Source organism: Rhipicephalus microplus, chromosome 3, assembly GCF_043290135.1.
Source record: "Rhipicephalus microplus isolate Deutch F79 chromosome 3, USDA_Rmic, whole genome shotgun sequence".
NCBI lineage: Eukaryota > Metazoa > Arthropoda > Arachnida > Ixodida > Ixodidae > Rhipicephalus > Rhipicephalus microplus.
Genome location: NC_134702.1, coordinates 236,471,109 through 236,494,042, shown reverse-complemented (window position 1 = coordinate 236,494,042; position 22,934 = coordinate 236,471,109). Strand labels below are relative to the sequence as shown.

Here is a 22,934-nt window from a genome sequence, read left to right as displayed (position 1 = left end):
GCATGAGGCTCTACTGCCAAACAAATAAACTCCACCAGTTTTTAAATGGGTGCTGTAATGCTACAGTTGACCCACCAAGAGCAGGATAAGACCCCCATAAAAAATGGAGGGAGACGACGTACTGTCAAGCCTACCTTGATTTTAACGCCTGCAATAATAGCTGTGAAAATGCCCAGCTGACACCTAATGTGGACTTACTGTAATTCGGTAGGGACAAATCACATAACCATTTTAAAAGCTCTGGACATATTTTTAATAAAACCAGCATGACACAGTAAGACACAATAGACAAAAGCCATTTGAATACACCCACATTTATTGACCATGACCTTTCACATAATAAAATGCAAAATACTGAAGCCGCATGAACACAATCACGTGTATTGATTATTAAAATTTGAAGCATATAGAGTTTATGATGAGCGATAATATTTAGTACAACAGAAGTTCACTTGGTGACTCCTCTATTGAAGGTGGCTGCTACATGAATGACAGCAATTGCAGTAACACTTGTTACGGTCAACAGGCCACCTTGGAGAACCCTAGTACGTGCAACAGAGAATAAAATATTATTGGGCTAAGGACCACCATCATGACAGAGTGTTCTTTTTGTATAACAAAATACAAATAACTTCAAACTTTCAATATTTGTCACACTACTACCTGAACGAACCAGTCAAATTTGTATAAATCTTGTGATTCACCACACAATGAGGCATCTTAGCTAACTGTTACAGTGGTGTCGTAATTACCAAGCTAATTATTGCTGTAGTATCATACAAGCACACAGAAAAAAAATGGCCAAGGAATCGCTTGTTCAGCTTGAGCAAAAAAACAATGAACACTTCTGCTAGCATGTGTTGCCCCTTAGACCATTTGTTTTCAAAATACATGTCTATTTAATTACTCTGTTGTTCTCTTATGAAGTCACAGTTTGTGCTGGTGAAAAAAGCATAGCAAGGGCTCACATAGTTCTTGCCCTTTACTTTGCATGTACAGGCTTAATGGATAAAAAAAAAAACAGATGTCCCAAATCTTCAACTATGACACTGTGGGTTGTACTTTCTACAACAAAGACATGCATGTGATCAACGAAATACTTAGTCTCAAGGTAGGAAGTGAAAACAAAATATTTTTGGCCACAAGCAATGTGACTTGGGCAACATGTGGAAGGTCATCATCTGCAATAAATACAGGTAGCACACAACCGACACTGATTTTTCTTTCACACACTGTGATAGATGTGGCACTGTATAATTTCCATAGGCATGTTAAGCTGCTGCAGTCTGTCTTTCAAAAGATCCGGCAACCAGTTTATGTCTATTCTCACTGTGCATGTAGCAGCCACAGATTCTAATGGTTGTGTTAATGAGTACATGAGCTTCATCTGATGCCGGCGACTCAGCGTTCCACAAATGTTTTCGAAGTTACGAGTTTTTCTCGCAACAGACTTGAAAAATTGATGCTTCGCCTCAAAGTGTATACAGGAGAGTCTGCACAAAGGACCGTATGAAAGAAGAAGCCTCGGATAATAGATCATGTAGTGCATTTTGGTATAATTTTTACATTTGAAAAAGTTTCCCTAAAAGCAGTGTAAAAATCATCAACGAGTACATGCAGTTGTGCGGTTGCACTACTGCACACTTGAGATGCAAGAACAATGTCGACCAAGGCACGCAGCAAGAGGTATACATTGTATGCGTCATTTCCCTTTGCAACAATATCCCCCACAAATAATGAGAAAAAATGAAAGAAACAACGTTTTTCTGCAGCAGAACCCTTAATGGCTGATGTGCCAGACACTGATTGATGGGAAAGAGGCGGAATTCTTGACTTCTTGTCATTTCCTTGCAAGGCAAACGAACTAAGCCTTTCATTTAGCTGATCAAGAGTGAGCACATGACTTGATATGATTTGCCTTACAATATGTTTCATGGTAAAAGGAATCACTCCTTCAAAGAGGTCATGCATACCATCTGGAAAGGCCTTTTGTCACATCAAATAGTTCAAGTGAACTTAGGCAGCCATCTACATTGCCCCCACAAACACTACTGCGGTTTGAATCAGATTCAATAAAGTTGATATGTCGAGCATGAATTTTCCTTTCGCTGCTTATGAAATCATCTTCATGCCACTTCTCACTAATTTGTTCTCTCGGTGCCAAACAATAACGGAAGATAGGCCCTGATGATAAGCATTCACGAAAACCACCTATCTGGTGGCTAAAAAAGTCATCTCCACACACATGAATAAGGGACCCTTCAACAAGCTGTCCATCTGTCTCAACTCCATGAGATTCCATCCGTTGAAGATCCTGAAGCAGTGGCTGAATAATCTTGCGCAAGGTGAATTTGGCTTCAGTGGCATGTGTGTCTATCAGTGGCATGTGTGTCTATCCTGGATTTAGCTGCAAAGTAATATTATAGAACAGGTGTTATCCTAAAGACAGAACGCCCCGTCGAGTTCAAAGATGATGAAATGAGCTATGTGAAAAATTTGTGATTCCTGAAAAAAAGGAGGGTATGCTACAAATTGGCACACACTACAACTCAGTCACATGAACACCTGCTGGCTCAAGCAAATAACTAAAAAGGTAAATTACTGCTTTCTCCTGATTGCTCACAACAGTGAAATAGAATAAAAAATCTATAGTTAGAGAAAACACCCTGCATCTATGAGCAGAAAATCTGTACCAAGAATGCACTGCAATTAACTAGTACACATCAACCAGTTGCAATCGTAGCTTGCCAAAACTGACTACTTGTGAAGTGCCTAGAACACTCAACGGACATAGAAAGTAAGGAGAAAACTATCAAAAACAGGGACACAACTTTTCATCAACACTGCAGTAGGCAAGCGACAAAAACAAAACTGCCGTATGTACTGTATACATTTTTATGCGCCGTTTAAAAGGGCGGCCACGCGATCGTAGTTGGCTCTGAATAATTGCCAATTGCACTCGTATGCATATTCACACAGCATATGCGCGCGTGTGTAATGAAGGGAGAAACTAAATGCATTTTCTCGTAACAACTGACAGCCCCCCCCCCCCCTCTGAGTTCACTTTTTTGCATGACGAACCTGTACTACAGCAACTGCGGTGCAGCGAAAGTACGAAAGTGACTTATATGCAATCTCCAAGAGATCGACCTAGCGAGAAAAAAATTAGCCTCTTTTTTTTTTAGATGGGCGTGTCAGTTAATAAGAGCGCTCAAATTCAGTATTATCCTAGGTACATCGAGTGATCCGCTCGTGTGCGTACTACATCGACACAACTCGTGAATGCATGGTATGCAAGTATCGGTCCAACATTTTGATCAGTCCCCGAAACACAGCACAAAACAGGGACAACTTTGGAGTGTAGCTGCTTTATTGCGCAGTGCGCGCATGTTTGTTGTCATCTGATGACACAGTCGAAATTTAGCTAGAGTAGGGAAACACAAGAAAACTTACTAAAAGATATGACGTTTCATAAAAGGCCTACCTTATATCACTTACAGTAAAGCTCAAGTGGATTTACCAGCCATAGATAATTATCGCCTAGCGACCACACGAAATCACACAAAATGTATAAGAACACAAAAAAATTTGTACTCATCAGCAGTGCAGTCCACACGGCGCGTTGCACGAAACCACTTTTGACGCCGTGGCACGGAAATTGATTCGTCCACAGCTGGCAGTATTAGATGCCTCCTCCTGGCGACACTTTAGTGTGTCCGGTTTTGCTTAATACTTTTATTGCCAAAGAAATGGAGACAAGAGCAAGTGGGAGTCCTTTGGTAGCACCGCAAGCTTTAGAACAAAAGTCTGCCTTTGGTCGTCGGCAGGTTACGCACGCATATGTAGACGTGCGCGCACGCGAAGCGATGATGCGAAGTCTGGAGATTTCTCACACCCCCTGAAAATTTTCATGCACGAGCTTTTCGGGTTATACTACAGTATATACAAGCCTTCATTTCGACCATATAGTTAGCCGTTCTGAACATAGCCCCGCCGCGGTGTTCTAGTGGCTAAGGTACTCGGCTGCTGACCCGCAGGGCGCGGGTTCGAATCCCGGCTGCGGCGGCTGCATTTCCGATGGAGGCGGAAATGTTGTAGGCCCGTGTGCTCAGATTTGGGTGCACGTTAAAGAACCCCAGGTGGTCTAAATTTCCGGAGCCCTCCACTACGGCGTCTCTCATAATCATAGAGTGGTTTTGGGACGTAAAACCCCACATATCAATTAAGCCGTTCTGAACATTATACAGCCCGTCAAAAATTGCTGGATACAGACCTACATACATATTGACTTTATAGGGGGGGGGGGGGTTGCGACAAAATTGAGCCCCTGATTCATATGTGGGGTTTAACGTCCCAAAATCACCATATGATTATGAGACGCCGTGATGGAAGGCTTCGGAAATTATACCACCTGAGCGTCTTTAACGTGCTCTAAATCTAAACACATGGGCCTCAAGCATTTCCGCCTCGATTCAAACTGCGGGCGCCGTCGCTGGGATTCGATCATGCTACCTGCGGGTCAGCAGCGAAGTGCCTTATCACTAGACCTACGTGGCGGGCAATATATATATATATATATATATATATATATATATATATATATATATATATATATATATATATATATATATATATATATATATATATATATATATATATATATATATATATATATATATATATATATATATATATATATATATAGTGAAGGTATGGGATATGGCACAACGGGAGCGTTGTCAACAAGGATAAATATATTTATTTCCCAACAGTTTCGGGAGGGGTCCTCCCTTCATCAGGGGATGAGTTATACTAACATGAATTTCCAAACCTCGTTGCTGCCGCGTCCCTCTCGCCTTGGAATATGTTCGCGAGAGTGAGAGAGAACTAAAGAAAGAAAGAAAGAAAAAAAGAGATAAAAAAGACGAAAAGAATAAAAGAAAAAAAAAGAAAGTTAAAAGAGGATGAACCACTGTCAACACTGAGAACAAAACCAAATGTCCGTGTACGTCCACATCCGGTTCTAATCCCGTGCTAACTTTCTTTTTTTCTTTTTTATGTGCAATGTATATCTCCTCCTCTTTCTCCCTTGCTTTCTTTCACTCATTCCCCTCTCCTCTGCGCAGGGTAGCAAACTGGACTTAGTCAAGTTAACCTCCCACCTTTCTGATATTTTTTCTCCTACCTCTTCATTGCACCATGACTCAAAAATGCGATCTCGTAGTAATATCTATGAAGTGCACAGAATCAGTGGTATGGGGCGTTATGGCATAAAAATTACCCATTAGCACAGGCGTAAGCAGAAATTTTTTCCTGGGGAGGGGGGGGGGGCACTTTTTCGGTTGGGGACACTCCGTGAAATAGTCTTTTCAAGGAGCTGCCCCTTAATATCATGAAATGGTAATTTTGAGGTGGTGCCCCCAAATGGTCATTTGAAAGGGGTGAAAAATCATCGGGCCCTCAAAAATCAAGTTGCTGCTGGCATGGGAAAAGAATTTACATCTAGTCAAATTAACAAACCCCCGTTAAAAAATTGCGTTTCACATCTTCATTAATGATTAGAGGTAATTCACGATTTCTATTTCAAAGCTTATTACGTGCGTAGGCATGCGCATGGTGGACAGCGGCGGGGGGGGGGGGGGGGGGGGAGAGGGATAGCCCACCTTGGATAGTCATCTAAAATGGGGAGTGCGCAAAGTGGCTTGAGACATTAATAACAAATAAACCCTACGCACGCCTGTGGTGCCGTGTCTCCAGAGATACTAACAGACGGATCCTACCCATTGTATTGACGACTTATGGGATGATTAATTGGCAATTGGCTTGACCACTTGACCTACAGAATTGTCGAAACCTTTTGGATTGTGTTAGTGCTGCCACATTTGGTGAAGTCGAATGGTTATGCTTGTATACAATGCTGAGAAAAACGATTGGTTCAGCATTGTTTACCCAGTAGATGAGATGGTTTCCCCGACTAGCCTTTGATCGAACCATTTGGATTGTCCGTTAAAAAGTTTATGTTGGTCAGGTACGTTCAAAACAATGAGGTGAGCAGCTGGACCACATTTTTTTTAATCGTTGTCCTAAAACACAAGTGAAGGTTTTTTTATTTGATCAAATTGCAGCGCATTGAAAATTTACAGACAGTGGATTGGGTAATTTCCGTAACACGTATCGATTTGCGTATAACACGCCCAAAACGCCTTGATACAGATATACAGGCTCTTATTTCGGTCCCAATACTGCCCCATTCAGTACGTACTTTATTCACTGTGATATCACCTTTTCCGAATCTTGATCGTACAAACACGCGCATTATATTCGACCGCAATCAAAGACAGCCAGCAGCGCAACACAAGTCTCAAAGGCCATGCAAGCATTCGCCTCGAGCGACACTCAATTTCGATTTCGAAAGCCTCGCATCGAAGAGTGATGTTCCGAATTTCGCACTGGCGCTGCGGTCGCTGTAGTTGCGCGGGGCGCGCTTGCGCGTTGTACGTTGTGTGGTTTGGCGCCTTTTCCACCTGTTCGTTCTCGCTGCGTAGTTCGTTCCCGGTCAACAGTTCTGCCGCTCTGCTTGTCTCTGTGGTTTATAGTTTTCAAACCCGTTTGGTCGCTCAGCTTGCCTCTGTGGTTTATCTTTTTCGAACCCATGCGTCATGAAATGTTTGGGCCATGGCAGGATGCGTTTGCCTGGTAGTGTTGGAACACGGCCACCGGAAGAAAGTGTCGCTTTCTGATGGTAGATAAGCGGAACTCACACGTGCTCTCTCTTCATTGACGAGAATACGTCACAAGACCTTGGTAAGTTTTATTCGCATTTCTGTTTTTGTTTTGTGCCGATAAGTCGTGAAATGTACTACAGGAATACATAACTGTTCTGGCGTATACTTTGACGTGCGAAGTGATTTAGGCTCTTTGGTAATCCTTTTTGAAGTTATCCCTTAAAGAGGCTAGCAAAACCTTTTTTTGTCATTTTATGCTTAGTTCTGTTGAAGTAACTTGTAGCGTGAAATAGCTGAAGGCATAAAGAACAAAATGTCGCTGCTTTATTGAAGTAACGTCGTAGTGGCCATGTTGTTCTTTTGATGTTCGTTCTTTGAGTGCGTAATTATTTTATTGATGTTTGTTATTTATAGTGCGCAATAGTACTTTTGATTTCGCTATTTGATTAGGCTCAAACGTTTTTCAGCCCATTTTTTGTAGTTTAATCAGTTGCAAAGTTTCGTATTCGACTTTTTGTTTAAAGGAAGTGTTTCGGTTCCCCCGGTGGCACGAACCTTTTCGAGGCAAAAGCGTTCGGTTCACCCAATAGCCGCTTAAAACCGGCTTGACTTGGCTTAAAGTGTATGAATAGATGGCGTTAGAACCGGTGTGTTGGAAAACATTTTTCAGGCGATTTGGGCGTTCTTTATTCTGTGGTTCAGGTAGAGTTCCTCACTAGCTTGTGACACACAGTCTGTGGCGGGTTCATCGTATTCTAGTCGTGATGTTTTTTTCTCCGATGTTGGTGTTGGATTGGACTGTAATCTGTTTGAAATGGCGAGAAGCACCTCTGCCCGTGGGGTCGTGGTCGCTTTCTGTTGTTAGAAAGTGATTCATACGCAAGTCGCTGCCGCTTTTCTTAATTCCTGTGATGTCGCCGTGTTCAGGAGCTTCTTATCCGTGCTTATCGAGTAGTTAACGTCATTCGCCCGAAGCACAGAATTAACACCTACCAGCCCGAAGTGTTTGCCACCAAATCTACAAGCAATGACAACGAGCATAAAATAAAGGCCTTTGGAACGCGATTTGTGAATGTTGGTCTGATGCATGTACTACGCGGATGTATGGTAGGTGCATGCGTGTTGCTTGAGGACCGATCAAACAGCTGGTGTCACTTGGGAGAAAGTATATACTGTGCCAACGCTTTCATTGAAGCTTGTTCTTGCGTAAGTGCGCGAGATAGATACGGGATGCACAAGTTGGAATTAGAGAACGTTCTTGTCCGGGTGGCTTTATTAAGCAGTCGCAGATGATGGCAATTTGTTTGCTTAGCAGTGTGTGTTTAGATTGGGGTAACCAACAGTGAAGGTAGTTGTGTGTGGGTGAGGAAATTAGTTTTCTTTGTTGCGGTGCCTTCCAAACAAATCCGTTATTTCTTCTCTTCATTGTGTTGGTCTCTTGATGTGGCACTAAATTTTGCTACGTGCTCTTTGTGACACTTCCTCTCGCTCTAGAATGCTCTAGTAAAAGTTGACGCTAAAGCTCAGCTGGAGTGTTCAAAGTTCCTTGCAGCTAACCACAGCAACATTTGTCTATGTGATCAGATGGACGCTCGTTATTTGGCATGCCTTTTATAACGCAAAACGTTTCTTTTTTTTTCATTTACTGAACAGTTCGGAAAAAATCGGGGACATTTGTCCCGACTGGGACAGCGCGGGCAAAGTCTTGGACAGTCCAGCGAAATTCGGGACGGCTGGTAACACTAGTTTGGGCAAGTGTATAAAAATGAAAAAAAAAATGTAATAAAATGGAAATTTCATTGCTGGGAGCATTGTCGAGCTTCAATTGCTAACCCGTAAAGGTCTTTTTAAAAGTTAACATTGCCGCAATACAGCAGTGTCATGGGGTGAAGTGCTTGCAGTGTATTGCAGTAAAGCATACATTATGCGCGTGTGTGTGTGTGTGAAATACAAGCGTAGCACTGCTATTAGGCCTAATGCGATGCGCCGTGCTTTGTCTCATTACTGGTCATGCGACAGACGGCATCAGCACCAACTTCAACATTTGTAAAGAGTCCATATGTTCCCCCCATAATTATTTTTTTTAATTGTGGCAAGTGATTAACACTGCAGTAAACTTCTAGTACATCGCATGAATAATTTAAAATTGTTGCATGGCCCCCAATAAAGAAGTGAAAAATACCTGGGACAGACTCCTTGGTACTCCAGATTTTGTGCCATCAGATATGTGCTCTAAAATGAAAATGATCATTATTAGTGAAATATATACTCAGGCTAGGTATTGGAGACGATTGTGCACATTTTGCAAATTTCCTTTTAAAAGCTCATGCTTCACTTTGTCGGGCTTTCTTTAGTTATTAAGAAAAATAGCTCCCCAAGAATGGTCTAAAATTAAACACACAGTTTGTCATGGGGCAAGTTGAGCTTAGCAAGAAAATGATTTATGAAAACCATTCTGTCGCATAATTAAGAGCAAGCTGGTTTCAGGAAACATGTTGACCTGAGATGATGGCACGTGTCCGCGCATCTTACAAAAGCTGCTTGTTGTTATAATGTGGCTGTAATTGGACAAGTGTCTGTCATCAGGTGTGGAGATACATCGCATCTCTGATGATCAAATTTTTAAAGAATAGGTTTTCAGGGGATGCTAAAAACTTTTTTTGAAGGGGTGAGCATTAGAGAGCATTACTTTATTAAAGTCTCCAATTTCATTAGGTTAGCACTGAGGCTTGCAGGTATGTTAAATGAGCATGGTCACTTGAGTAACACTCAAGAGGTCAATAATTATAGGGTGAACAGCAATGTATGTATGAAACAGGATTATGCAAATTGCAGAAATAGACATAATGAAGTTGTCGAGAAGACATTGTTAACAGTACATTTACAGGCTTCATGCAGAATTTGCTTTCAAGCAGGGTGAATTTACTTTCGCTGATGCTTTTGATGGCATCATTGCAGTTCATAAGCACTGGTTTTATGCACTGCACGTGATGATCTTGTTTTTTTAAGGTTCATGTACTGATTAAAAAGTATAGGATCAAGAAACTTACATGCTGTCTTAAGGCATAATCAGGCTCACCATAGAGGTAAGTGGTGAGATTTTAGTTAGTTGTATGTGGGAGGTCTGTGTACATAACATCATAGTAATCTTGCAATGCTGTAGCTTTATTTGTGTAACGAGGGAAGCTTCTTTTCCTGTTAAAAATTTCTGCCAAGCAAACAAGTTCCAACAGTAGGATTTGCCCTTGGGTAAAGCAGGTGGTAAGAGTGAACTTATTCAGAAGCCCTTCAAGAGTACCCACTAAAGGAATTAGTACCTATAGGGCAAAAATTCCAGTGCACCAAGAAGGGCAAGGGAGGACGGTGCAGGTTAACATTTCAGGAGGGCATCTTCTGGACATCATCCTTCTCTAGCCACAAGCTTGTATGGCCAATGTTTAGCAGACTCCTACTAACATAAACTAGGTATAAATGTTGCTTCTCCATTGCAAGATGACACACCATATACCTTTTGAGAGTCTCCTCACCACAAGCTCTTACATTAGCCTAAAAATATTTTTTTCTACGGTGCCCTTTTTTTTGTCCTAAATAGTTGTCTGAAGCAACAATATGCACATTGTGGCAGTCTAGCTGGTGACCACAGAGATGGCTCCCGCCATCACGATGTATACTCCACTCAAAATGTAAGACACTGCAAAATCATAGTCCGGTGTGCGTGCATACGACCTTGAACATGTAAGCAGTGACCACTTCTCTTGTGTTCTCTGCACTGGCCCATGCTTGTCGCACGCCTGTTCAAGATTGTGACAGTGAAATTAGTTCTGGCAATGCTGTCTCAGAGTTAAGACTGTGTACACCCTTAGGAACACCATGGTGGAGCGAGCAGAGATTCATATCAAATGTAGTAATAAACTGGCAACACCATGGTGATATAAGCACACTTGCATTAATTTATTACATTTTTATTGAGGCAGCCATCACACAGCTAAGCCTAGTTGTGATCTCTTTTCATTATTGTCTACATAGTTTTCCCGTTGGTCACAGCACAGGAAGAAAAATTTCTCTGTGGGAGCACCATATTTTAAGCTTGCATGACTCCAATGAAGCACTCTGCGAACAGATATATTGAAAATGTCAATACTTTGGGTCCTATAAATGGTGAACTGGTTGTCACATTCAGCCGGTGATCCTGCAGGAGCTTTAGCATATACTCTAAGGTCATTTTGCATCAACAATGCCACATACAATAGTTTAACAATGGTTGTTAATGGGCAAGATGATGCATAGCTTCAGGGAGGTAATTAAGCTAAGGGGGAAAATTATAGATGCCTAAGCACCACTGGAAAAATGAAAAAGCACAGAAAAAGAGCATCGGTCGCAGCTGAACTACAGAAAATATTTACACTGCACCACACATTCGCATCGTCTAGAATTTTCCCTAATAATGTTATACCAACCTGTCTAGCAGCAAGTACTTCTAAGGTAATAAAGTGCAGAATGACACTTGCATAAGACAGGGAACAGGACGCGAGTTAACTGCCATCTATCTTTGTTTGTGAATTGGTAGAAAATATATAAGGAAACAGACACATGTGCAGAGTGACAGTGTGCAATGTCACAGTCATCAAAAACATCACTTAACATTGCCTGCTCGAGAAATTTTCGTGGTTTTCAAAGTTTCAACAAATGTGTCACAATTAAATACACCACTTCTTTTCCAGCTTGAACTGCTTCCAACAGTTCACATCTATCAGGACTGCTGCCTGTAATCTTTGTCTGGTATTTAATCTGAACTGACATGCCCTAATACTTACACACAATCAGCCATATTTGTCTATCTACCCTTAACAGCCTGTAAGTCCACGTGTAACAACACACGCTCCACCCTTCCAATGGTCATAGTCCATACGGGTCATTATATCATTCAGTTAGCTGCCTAACTATACTTTCATTCATTCACTTCATATTTCTTGAAAATAGAGATATGTGAACCCTACAACTGCTTTGCAAAAAACAAATGAAGTACAACACTTGCTATGATGGCTTAATTAAAAAAATTATTTCACGATGATGGCCCAGAAGCTTTCTCTAGAAAACATGTAAAGCCCATATGGAGAAGTATTTGTCCCAGGGAAATTCTGCAACTGCCAAATTCGAAGGGTGTGCAAAATATTCTACGATTTCACTTACCAAGTTGAATACTGTTCTATTTGATTCAGTCGCCGTTATTTGTAGAACTAAACATTTTTTACTAGTTTAATAAAATTTAAAATGTTAAGTGCACTGAAATAAAGAGAAAATGTGTAAAGGTATCATAAGTTTCATCCCTGGCAGGTTATACGCATTAAACATGAGAGTTTATCTAGTGCAGCTGGCTGCTTCGCTCTAGGAAAGTGATTTTGCTACCTATACAATTGTCACTTACCCTTTCTTAACACTTCTATAGATTTTAAGGGCTTGATGTTTTCGCCAGATACTCGATTCCTACTTTTAAGATTTCTAGGAGTCCTTATCATAGCTGCAAAGGGAGATACAGCCAGTATTTGATGTACTTGTTTTTATATTGCAATGGAAATAATACATCAACTGGGAAATAGCAATGAAACATTTTGTGTTAAATTTTATTTCAAATTCGTTTTGCTGCACAACTTGTGTACCAAACAGTGGCCGACAACCATTGGGTGTATTTCCACCATGCTCTGCCATGATGAAGCACATGCATGAAACTTGAGAGACACGAGCTCATGCATGCAGGTGCAATTATTATGTAGTCATCCCTTGAAACATCCTTGGTAATTTTAAATACTTGGCTGGGCAGATGTCTGTTAAATTATTAAATTATTCTCGAATTTCCAGGCTGGCTACAAAATGAACAATGCTAATAATGTTCTTGGCTTGTGCCACAAATTTTTTACCACTCATTCTTTAAAAATATTTCCTAACGCTGTTGTTGTACGACCAAACAAGAATATGTACATGCTCTTTAGCATACTGTTATTCACAAACTAAATGCCAGTTCATTAAAACTCAAGATAGTTAAACATTCATATTCCATAATTACGATCAAGCTGCAGGTGAGTTACCGCAACAACCAATCTTGCACTGATGTCATTATGTTTTCATTATGAATTTAGTAATTTGCATGCTTGCTTCTTTTTCACAGAGTGTGCATATTATTATACAAGACACCACAACTAACTCATTTATCAACTTCAGTATTTTATCACTTTCAATCAACCATCATATTGCAAAGTCTTGAAACAAGTCACATTTAAGACCCACAAGTTTTCTTGTGCCCTTACAGTGCATCGAAGGCCCTGAAGTGTCACAGGCCAAAAGGCATTGGTAAGGCTTGTTCATAGGCATTGGACAAATCTGTTTACAAAATGTGTTAAAGGCACATGCGTGCACATGTTTTGGTTTGATTGTACGTTAACATTAAGAAAGGAAGGAGTGGTGCGACATTTCTGGCACAAGCCAAGCTTGTGGTTAGCATTGCTAACTTTCACTTCACTTTATTATCTTAAAGACCCCGGTGAGGGGGTATTACATGAGGGGTAGGTTAACAAATGGAGGTTACAGAGAGTGATCTTCTGACAAACATTATGTATTTATGTTTTGCGCAAACGTTGATGAACACGTGATGGCTGCAATGTCGCGGGGAAGACCATTCCAGTACACTGCTGTGCGAAGAAAAAATGAGGCAGCAAAAGTAGTAGTGCGTGCACATGCGATTGAATAAGGATGGGTTGTGTGGTGAGATATGCGCGTTGGTGGGATAATATAAGGTGCTTGATCGAGGGAACTGTGAAAGAACTTGTGTAACAAACAGAGGCTGGCGATGCGGTGATGCACAGAAAGATTATCAATATCAATGTCATGTTTTAGGGATGATATGCTTATTTCGTATGAATATGAAGAGTGAATGAACCTAGTGGCACGATTTTGTACAGATTCTATTTCGTTTATTAGGTATATCTGGTGCGGGCTCCAGATGGCCGCTGCATATTCTAGTTTAGGTCTGATGAGATTGACTGATTGATTTGTGGGGTTTAACGTCCCAAAACCACTATATGATTATGAGAGACGCCGTAGTGGAGGGCTCTGGAAATTTCGACCACCTGGGGTTCTTTAACGTGCACCCAAATCTGAGTACAGGTCTGATGAGCGATTTGTAAGCCAGAAGTTTTATGTCTAGTGGTGCGTGACGCAAATGACGCTTTAGGAAACCGAGGGGTCTGTTCGCAGATGATATGATGTTGTTTATGTGAGTGTTCCAGGAAAGGTCAGATGTTAAGGTGACGCCTAGGTATTTATGACTGAACTTGTTCGATAGCGGAATTATAGATTAGGTATGAGAATGATAAAGGACTACGCTGGCGTTGAAATGAGGCAAGTTTGCATTTAGTAGGGTTAAGCTTCATTAAAGATCACACCACTGTTGCACGAGATCCAGATCCTGCTGGAGTGTAGTTTGATCAGAAATGTTAGTAACTGTGCGATAGATGACACAGTCGTCGGCAAATAAACGGATATGGGAAGATACATGATAGGAAGATCATTAATATATATTAGGAACAAGAGGGGTGCAGTACAAATCCTTGGGGGACGCCGGATGTTACTGGGAGGGAGCTAGAACAGGTATTTTTAATAGAGACGAACTGAAAGCGCTTAGTAAAAAATTGTGTGGTCCATGCAAGAATGTTGGGGTGCAGGTTCAGCTGGGAAAGTTTTAACAGTAGGTGTTTGTGCGGTACCTTATCAAAGGCTTTTGCGAAGTCGAGAAAGATTGAATTGGTCTGAAAGTGATGGTCGAGAAAAGAGTGTATATCATGAATAAATATAGCAAGTTGGGATTCACAGGATAATGATTTACGAAATCCGTGCTGGGAAGAATGAAAAAAATTGTTGGTGTCAAGAAAGTTTATGATGTGTGAATATATGATATGTTCCATGATTTTGCAGGGGACGCTTGTTAGAGAAATGGGTCAATAATTTAGGGGGGACTGTCTGTTACCTGATTTGTGGACTGGAATGACCTTTCCCTCCTTCCAGTCGTCTGGTAAAATTCCTGTTTCGAGTGACAATGAGAACATCATCGAAAAGTACACTGCAATAATTTCCTTAGTATTTTTTAACAATTTAGAGTTAATATTGTCTACGCCAGCTGATGATGAAAGATTTAATTTGTCAATGAGTGATGAAATGCCACTAATGGATAACACAACAGGGGCCATCGCTGGTAATGTCGTAGTAGGTGGCGTAAGAAACGGTACGTTGGCTTCTTTAGTGAACACTGATGAGAACGCGGTGTTAAAGATATTGGCACAAACAGTGTCGCTTACGTCTTCATTTTTATCGTTTGTAAGCGTGATGTCTCGTGTTAGTTGCAGGTTTATGATTTCCGAGAATTTTCTAGGGTCAGATTTAAGAATTTTAGATAAATCATTGTGATAGAATGTCTGTTTCGCTTTTCTAATTTCAGCATAATAAGCATCTTCCGCAGCATAGTACTTGCCCCATGCCCACGCATTACCATTAAACTTCGCAGCTTGAAAGAGGTGCTTTTTTATTTTCAAGTGTTTTCAAACTTGTGGAAAACCATGGTTTACTTTTATTGGCAGTAAAGCTCACTGTGGGGATGAATTTATTAGTCAAGTCAGTTATCTTGTCCTTAAGCATTAGCCAGCTGTCATTGAGAGAACAGGAACCGAGATTGAGTTCGAAGTATGGTAGGAAATCTCGTAATCCACGATTAATTAATTCATAATTACCCTTATCATACAAGTGAATCGTTTTGCGGAAAATGGAGCGTATTTTTGGGGTGAAGTTAAATATGGTATGGATGACTTTGTGATCGCTGATTTCACGTAAGTATGCAATAGATTTTAAGCTTTCGGGGCTATTTGTTAATACCAGGTCTAAAATGTTTGAGAATTCACTAGTGACGTGCGTTAGTTCGGTTACCTGTTGAATGAGGTTAAAGTTGAAGCAAACATCGACGAATTCTCTTGCTTCAGTATTTCCTGAAGTTGGTGAAACCTGATTGAGCCAATTAATGGAGGGAAAGTTAAAATCCCCATAAAGCAGAACACGTGCGTTAGGGTGTTTATTAGTTAGCTGGGATAAAATTTCGTTAAGTTTGCGGGGGAAGTCTGGGTCAGTTCGAGGGGGCCTAGAGCATACGCCAAGTATTATTGCTTCGGGAGGGGCACGGCATATTACCCATAATGATTCTAGTTGTGAAGATGTGTTGATTAGAGAGCATGATAGTTCTTTTTTAGTGGCGATGAGTATGCCTCCGCCACGTGAATTTTTACGATCGTGACGAAAGAATATGGTATTTATCCCGCACTAACTTTATAGTTAGTGCGGGAGTTTCAGATTAATTCCAGCCTATTTTTTTAGCAATATATCTATAACATGTGGTACAAATAGTTTCTGTTAGTAATTTCACAAATGACAACACTATTATCAGCAAATCATGACGAAATTTAGATGATAGCAAGGAAGGGGCATTGGCAGTTAAAATGAGAAATAAGCTGGGCTTAGCTGAGCACAAAGTGAGTTCAATTTCATGCGAAGCATTCAAAGTACTAAACTTTGTTCGGTAGTGCCAAGGTCCAGATGACTTAATTTTAAAGTAAATGTTTATGACTGACCTTGTCAAATGTGTTAGAAAATTCTAAAATAATTCAGTCTATGAATCACTCCATCAAGAGAATGGCACAATTTATGAGTAAATAAGTGGAGTCTAACTTTGAAGCGTAGTTTTAAATCTATACTGCGTAGTGTTGTATGAAATGTAGGGTGATATAGAGGTACTTAGCTGCTAAATAAGCTTTGTTAGAATATAATAATAGTAGTGGTATTACAACATATGTGCAAGTTAAAATGAGGAAAAATAATAATAAATTTTTAAATTCCAGAAGAAAAAAAGAAATTTAAAAAAATTACAGCATATTCATGGAGTGATTGATTATGAGTGGGGTGAAGCGTCCGTCCATGCATACGTCTATGCGTTCGATCGCGTTCGAGAATGCAGATGACGCATGGGTAACACCAATGAGACGCGTGCCAAAGGAGCCGAGCGCAAGCGTCTTTAACGTGCCCGCCACTCTGCTTCGTTCATGCCCCACCAACGATCCACTACGTATGGTGACCATAAAGGAGACTGAGAGATCCGCTCGTTCTATGCATATCCAGGCACAGCCCCCCATGCAGCCAATCTGAGAGTAGGGGTACAGCGCCATCTAGTTATCTTTACCCAACTGCAGTTTCTATGTAATTCTTAAGAAAGCGCTGTCTATTATACTGTTCGGCAAATACTGCCTTCCTTTCTTTGTTTTCTCTTCTCTCGGTTATGCGTGATTGTGGTGGTTCTTGGGCCCTCAGACGCAGAAACCCAAGACAAGGACAAGAGAAACATCTATTGACTTCACACACAAAACAATCACAACACTGTGGCTATCTGTACAACACACTGGCTCCGTAATTCAGTCGTACAGTCCTTATGTCTACGCGCCCGCGAGTAACCCACGCGTCCTCACTACTCGGAAGTCTAATTCCGTCGGGTGCCACTCACGCTCCCGCTGAAGACGATGGCGTCGACGACGCAACCTCGCCATGGGAGGTTGCCAAGTGCACGGAAGCTCACGAGCAGACCATCAGCTGCTCGTGCTGGACCAGGCGGCCTCACGCTGCGGCCGACGCAACACCGAGGTCGCACCTTCAATTGGCGGTTGTGCCGGACCGGCTCCGACGTGGCACCGTGGCCACGATCTCGGTGACTGGTTGTGCCGGACCCGAGTCTGGACAGGATCAGCCGCTTGCCCTGGCCCGCACGCTCGTCCGCCACAGGAACAGCATGTCAGGCCCGGCCCGGAACCGCCACTCGCCTCAGGAACATGCCACGCTCGTCCCGGTTGGGTTGGTGACACCCGCTCGTTGGTTCGGTCCCCTGAGGCCCAACGCCTAGCGCTCTTGCTAGCTGGCCGCGTTCTTCCTCTGCCCGTCGCTGTTCCGAAACTCACGCGCTCACGTTCGTCTGACCCCGTGCACACTTTCGTCTTCGTCGGTTATTTTCCGCTGTCGGTTTCACTTCCAGTTTCGATTTTGGTTGTGAGAAGCACTCTTACCACACTCCCCCCAACTTCCAGTACGTTGTACACACGTAACACACAGTTCCCGAATATAACAAAGGTTCCGCACACTTTAAATGTCACAGTTTAGATGTAAAAAAAAAACCCAATTGCACTATGATGGCAACATGATAAAAAAAATTGTGTACAACGGCAATAAGTCACTGCTCGGTAAAAGCCGCACGACTCATATAGTCGGCACCAACGTTGTTCACACCACGAATGTGTTCCACGTGAAAGTCATATTCCATAAGAAGAAGACTCCATCGCAGGACTCGATTATTTAGGTGCCTAGCTGACTGAATATAGGTCAATGGCTGGTGGTCACATTGCAACGTGAACGGCTTGCCATAGAGAAAAATGTGGTATTTGCGAACAGCCCAGACTACGGCAAGGCCTTCTCTTTCAATTGTGGAGTAGGCTGCTTCGCGGGGTAGTAATTTACGGCTCGCGTAGGAAACTGGGTGCAGACGGCCTTGGTGTTCCTGGAGCAATACTGCTCCTAAGCTCCGCGAAGACGCATCCGTGCGCAGAACAAATGGCTTATGCAAGTCGGGTGACTTCAGCACAGGCTGCGTGGACAATAGATTCTGCACTTGTCGAAACGCTCTCTCATGTTCTTCACCCCATAATAACTTATTGGGGTGGCCTTTCTTTGTAAGTTCTGTGAGCGGAAATGTCAACTCAGCGTAATTGGGCAAAAAGTCGCGGTAATAACCTGATAGGCCGAGAAAGGCTCTCAATTCCTTCTTGGTGCTTGGCGGCACAGCTGCTTGTATCTTATCAGTAATGCTCTTACTCGTCTGCAGCATACCTTGCCCAACAGTGTGGCCCAAAAAAGTGGTAGTCGGACAGCCGACCGCACATTTCGCTGGTTTTATAGTTAGACGAGCCGCTCTGACGCGCTCAAACAATATCTTTAGGGTTACCAAGTGTTCTTCCCAAGTTTCAGTAGCGACGAGCACATCATCAAAGTAATATAGCACATTGGGAATCCCCTCGGTGACGACTCGCATTAACCGATTAAATACTGCCGGCGCAGTCTTGATGCCGAAGGGCATAAAGTTGAAGTGGTACAAGCCAGATTCACATGAGAAAGCCGTGAGCTCTTTCGACTGACTGGCCATAGGTACCTGCCAGTATCCTTTAGTAAAATCAAAGCGCGAGAAGTAGTTGCATCCCGTAAGCTTAGCGAACATCGTATCTGTGCGAGGGATCGGCTCACAATCCGGAAGTATGACCTTGTTCAGTTGTCGGAAGTCAATACACAAACGCATGGTGCCATCTTTCTTCTTGACGACCACTATGGGCGAGTGATAGGCTGACGTTGACCTTTCAATGACACCTAACTGCAGCATGTCCTTCACTTCCTCCTCGACGGCACCTTTGACAGTAAAAGGTAGCGGGTACTGTCGTACCTGTATGGGAGCCTCTGATGTAAGCTTCAACTCACAGTGAACAATGTCAGTCTTCCCAGGTACATCTGAGAAAACGTCTCTGAATTCTTTAAGAACCGCTGTGGCTTGCTGCCGTGTATCAGCGTTGAGCTCCGATGCTATGGTAACATTCGTCCAGTCCTGTGTCTGTTCTAGTGTGATATGGGGCACTTCGTCGGACTGAACCTCGTCTGTGTCACTTGGCAACGTCGTGGTAACGCCTGCAACCGTTCGTTGGCTTAGTGGCTTGCGCTCCTCATACTTCTTTAACATGTTGATGTGAAAGAGCGTAACCTTGTGGCCCAGGTTTACTAGGTAATCCAGTTCGCTGCGTTTCTCAATAACAGGGAAGGGGCCCTTCCAGGAAAGCACCAGCTTGTTAGCATCGGCTGGTAACAACACCAGCACCTGGTCACCAGGGACAAGTTCGCGCTGTCTCGCTTTCTTATCGTAGTACCCTTTCTGCAGCTTCTTCGCCTTCATCAATTCTTCGTGTGCGAGCGCACAGGTGCGTTCTAAACGTTGCCGCAGCTCCATCATATGCGTGTATGTCGTCTTGGTCTCGTCATCGAGGCGAGGGTTCGTCCAGAGCTCCTTGAGAACAGCCATTGGCCCTCGCACATATCTACCATATAATAGTTGAAAAGAAGAGAATCCAGTGCTACATTGGGGAAGCTCTCGGTAGGCGAACAGTAACGGACCAATGTAACGGTCCCAGGTTTTCGGACGCTCTTGACACATTCGCCCTATCATGCGTTTTAATGTCCCATTAAAACGTTCAATCAAACCATTGGCCATCGGATGGTATGGCGTAGTAGGCAGTTGTTTGAATGAAAGAAGTCGGCTGAATTCCTTCATAACTGCTGACATGAAAGACGTGCCGCGATCACTGATGATCTCTTTAGGTATGCCAACGCGAGAGAACATTTCCAGGAGACCTTCCGCAACCTGTCTCGATTCAATGGAGGGAAGTGCTACCGCGTCGGGGTATCGCGTCGCAAAATCTATCATTGTCAGTACGTAGCGATTGCCCTTTTCAGATGTTGGTGACAATGGGCCGATAATATCAATGCCAACTCTCGTAAACGGTGTCTCGATGATAGGCGTGGTGCCCAAGGGAGCGCGTCCCACCAGGTGGCGTGGCACCATCCGTTGACAGATGTCGCAAGATTTCATGAAGCGTTTTGTGTCGGATTGGACACCCGGCCAGTAGAACTCTCCTGTGACCCTGCTTACTGTCTTCGTGATACCTTGATGGCCGGCTAAGATGCCTTCGTGGGCTAGTTTCAGCACCACCTCACGCAACTGTCGTGGTACAACAAGTTGCTCCAAATTAGTTCCATCTGGCAAGTTGTGCTTGCCGAATAAGGTTCCGTCCCGAATGAAAAACACTGTTTCTCGATCGTTCGACATGATTTTCTTGCCAACCGCCTCGAAACACTTTCGCAAAGTTTCGTCATCCACTTGATATTTTTTAAGCGCCTCACTTCCCACTTGTAAAGCAGGCAGAGTCATCACAGGTAAAGAAGTGTGCTTCTTCGTTTCTCCTGCTTTTCCCACGAGGACTTCTTCAGGTAGGGGCCACTTTTCCATGGCTTCATGCGCTGTCTCATACGCTTCCTCGGCATTCGATCTTGGTTGGGTTGCGTGCAAATTGCCAGATACATCCTGCTCACCATTGATAGCATTCCCTTTGCTAGAGTCTGTGCATGGTGCACGCCTTGTTTCCACGTGGCCATGGTCATGCTGTGGTGCTGACTCATTCATAGGTAACGTATCCGGCAATGCCGCGCCCTTGATGTTGCCCAAAATTACGTCGTATAATGGGTCGGTCATACACTTAACGAGTACTTCCCCAGTAAACAATGTACATTGCAAAAGGACTTTTGCCTCTGGGAGGTATCGCACAGTACGGTCCAGTAAGTACACTGGGCTCGTCGTTCCCGTGAACTTCTCCTTCGAAACCAAGGATTGCCGCACGACGACCGTGTTGCAGCCGGTGTCTCGAAGCACATGCACTGGTCTGTCCTCTAGGAACCCCTCCACAACAGGCATGTCAGCGACTCCAACGTTCGCGGATCGTCGACTTGATGTGGCATTGACGATGGGTATTGTTCCGCCGTCTTGGAGAACAATGTAGCCACTCTTATGGTGTTCAGGTGTCAAGTCTTCGCGTTTTTCCGATAGCATACATGATGCCTGGTCTTTGCCAAATTTTCTACCGGGGCATCTGTCACTGCTGTGTCCACTTTGTTTGCATACTCCGCATCGGCTGAAAGTATTCCCTTTCGTGCGGGACCAGCAGTCGGCTGCGCGATGGCCTGCCTTGTCACAAAGGAAACAGCGACTTGCAGGCTTCTCCGTCTTCTTCGCGGACTCCGGCTTGGACACCGAAGGTCCCGGATCCTTGGGAATCCGTTCTCTTCCTAAGTTTGTGAGCGCCTGTGCTTCCATGAAGTTATCGGCAGTCTCGCAAAGCGAACTCAGGGTTTTGCAACTTCTCTCCTTGAGAAAGATCCTGAGTGCCGGAGAACAACCCTTCATGAATTGCTCACTTAGCATCAGATCTCGCAAGCTAGCAAAGCTTGTCTCCGTTTTTCCCACTTCAAGCCAACGGTCAAAGTAGCCGGAAAGTCTTGCAGCATACTGCAGACCAGTCTCGTTTTCTTCGGGCTTCGCTTTACGAAATTTTTCGCGGTAGCCTTCCGCAGTATAGCGGAACCTCTGAAGAAGCGCCGCTTTCAGCTGATCATAATTCAGCACAGCTGTTGGATCTAACCGGCCTATGACTGTTAGCGCTTCTCCTGTCATGCATAGGCTAAGCGAAAGAGCCCACTTTTCACGCGGCCACCCTTGACACGTGGCGACCCGTTCAAATCGCTGCAGGTACGCGTCGAGGTCGTCCCGAGCCTCATTGAAGGGCGGAATCAGTTTATGAGGACTGCAGACCTCTGTTATTCCTCTGGCGCTCATGCTGGATCCTTCTTGTTCGTCAGCCACCATTGGCTGTACCCTGCTTGCGCTCTCCTGAAGTCGAAGCTTCAGTTCGAGGATCTTCAGCTCTTGTTCCTGCACCTTCTGCTGCTGCTCTAACAGCTTCTGCTGCCTCTCAGCGTTTTCTTTCGCGATCTCGCGCTCCCTAGCACACTCATCTCGAGCTTCAACGCACTCTCGCTCAACCCACTCTCTGAGCTCCTCGTTCTCCAACCCTAGCTGTCGGCCAAGTGCAATAAATTTCTTCCTGTCCATGACAAAGGCTGCGTCTGAGTAATGGCTTTAGATTTTAATAAGCCATCCTGGCAGGCTCGCCAATTGTGGTGGTTCTTGGGCCCTCAGACGCAGAAACCCAAGACAAGGACAAGAGAAACATCTATTGACTTCACACACAAAACAATCACAACACTGTGGCTATCTGTACAACACACTGGCTCCGTAATTCAGTCGTACAGTCCTTATGTCTACGCGCCCGCGAGTAACCCACGCGTCCTCACTACTCGGAAGTCTAATTCCGTCGGGTGCCACTCACGCTCCCGCTGAAGACGATGGCGTCGACGACGCAACCTCGTCACGGGAGGTTGCCAAGTGCACGGAAGCTCACGAGCAGACCATCAGCTGCTCGTGCTGGACCAGGC

General features: G+C 43.5%; 1 protein-coding gene and 1 long non-coding RNA gene across 9 annotated transcripts in view; one reads left to right on the top strand and one right to left on the bottom strand.

Moving 5' to 3' along the window:
- Window positions 1-298: 298 nt before the first annotated feature.
- On the bottom strand, window positions 299-3,665 carry LOC142803525 (uncharacterized). Its single transcript, XR_012894153.1, has 2 exons — window positions 3,595-3,665; window positions 299-2,407 (listed from the first exon to the last, which is right to left on the bottom strand). It is a non-coding gene; the product is annotated as an uncharacterized LOC142803525 (long non-coding RNA).
- A 2,816-nt stretch (window positions 3,666-6,481) lies between these two features.
- The window catches only part of LOC119159859 (uncharacterized), a 98,109-nt gene continuing 81,656 nt past the window's right edge, over window positions 6,482-22,934 (top strand). For 5 of the 8 annotated variants that reach the window (XR_012894489.1, XR_012894490.1, XR_012894488.1 and 2 more), the window contains exon 1: window positions 6,482-6,804. The gene's annotated coding sequence lies outside the window, so the exon portion shown is untranslated. Of the gene's footprint in view, window positions 6,805-9,734; window positions 9,812-13,029; window positions 13,071-22,934 lie in introns of all 8 variants that reach the window. The other 3 variants (XM_075890822.1, XM_075890821.1, XM_075890820.1) reach the window with 2 other exon arrangements.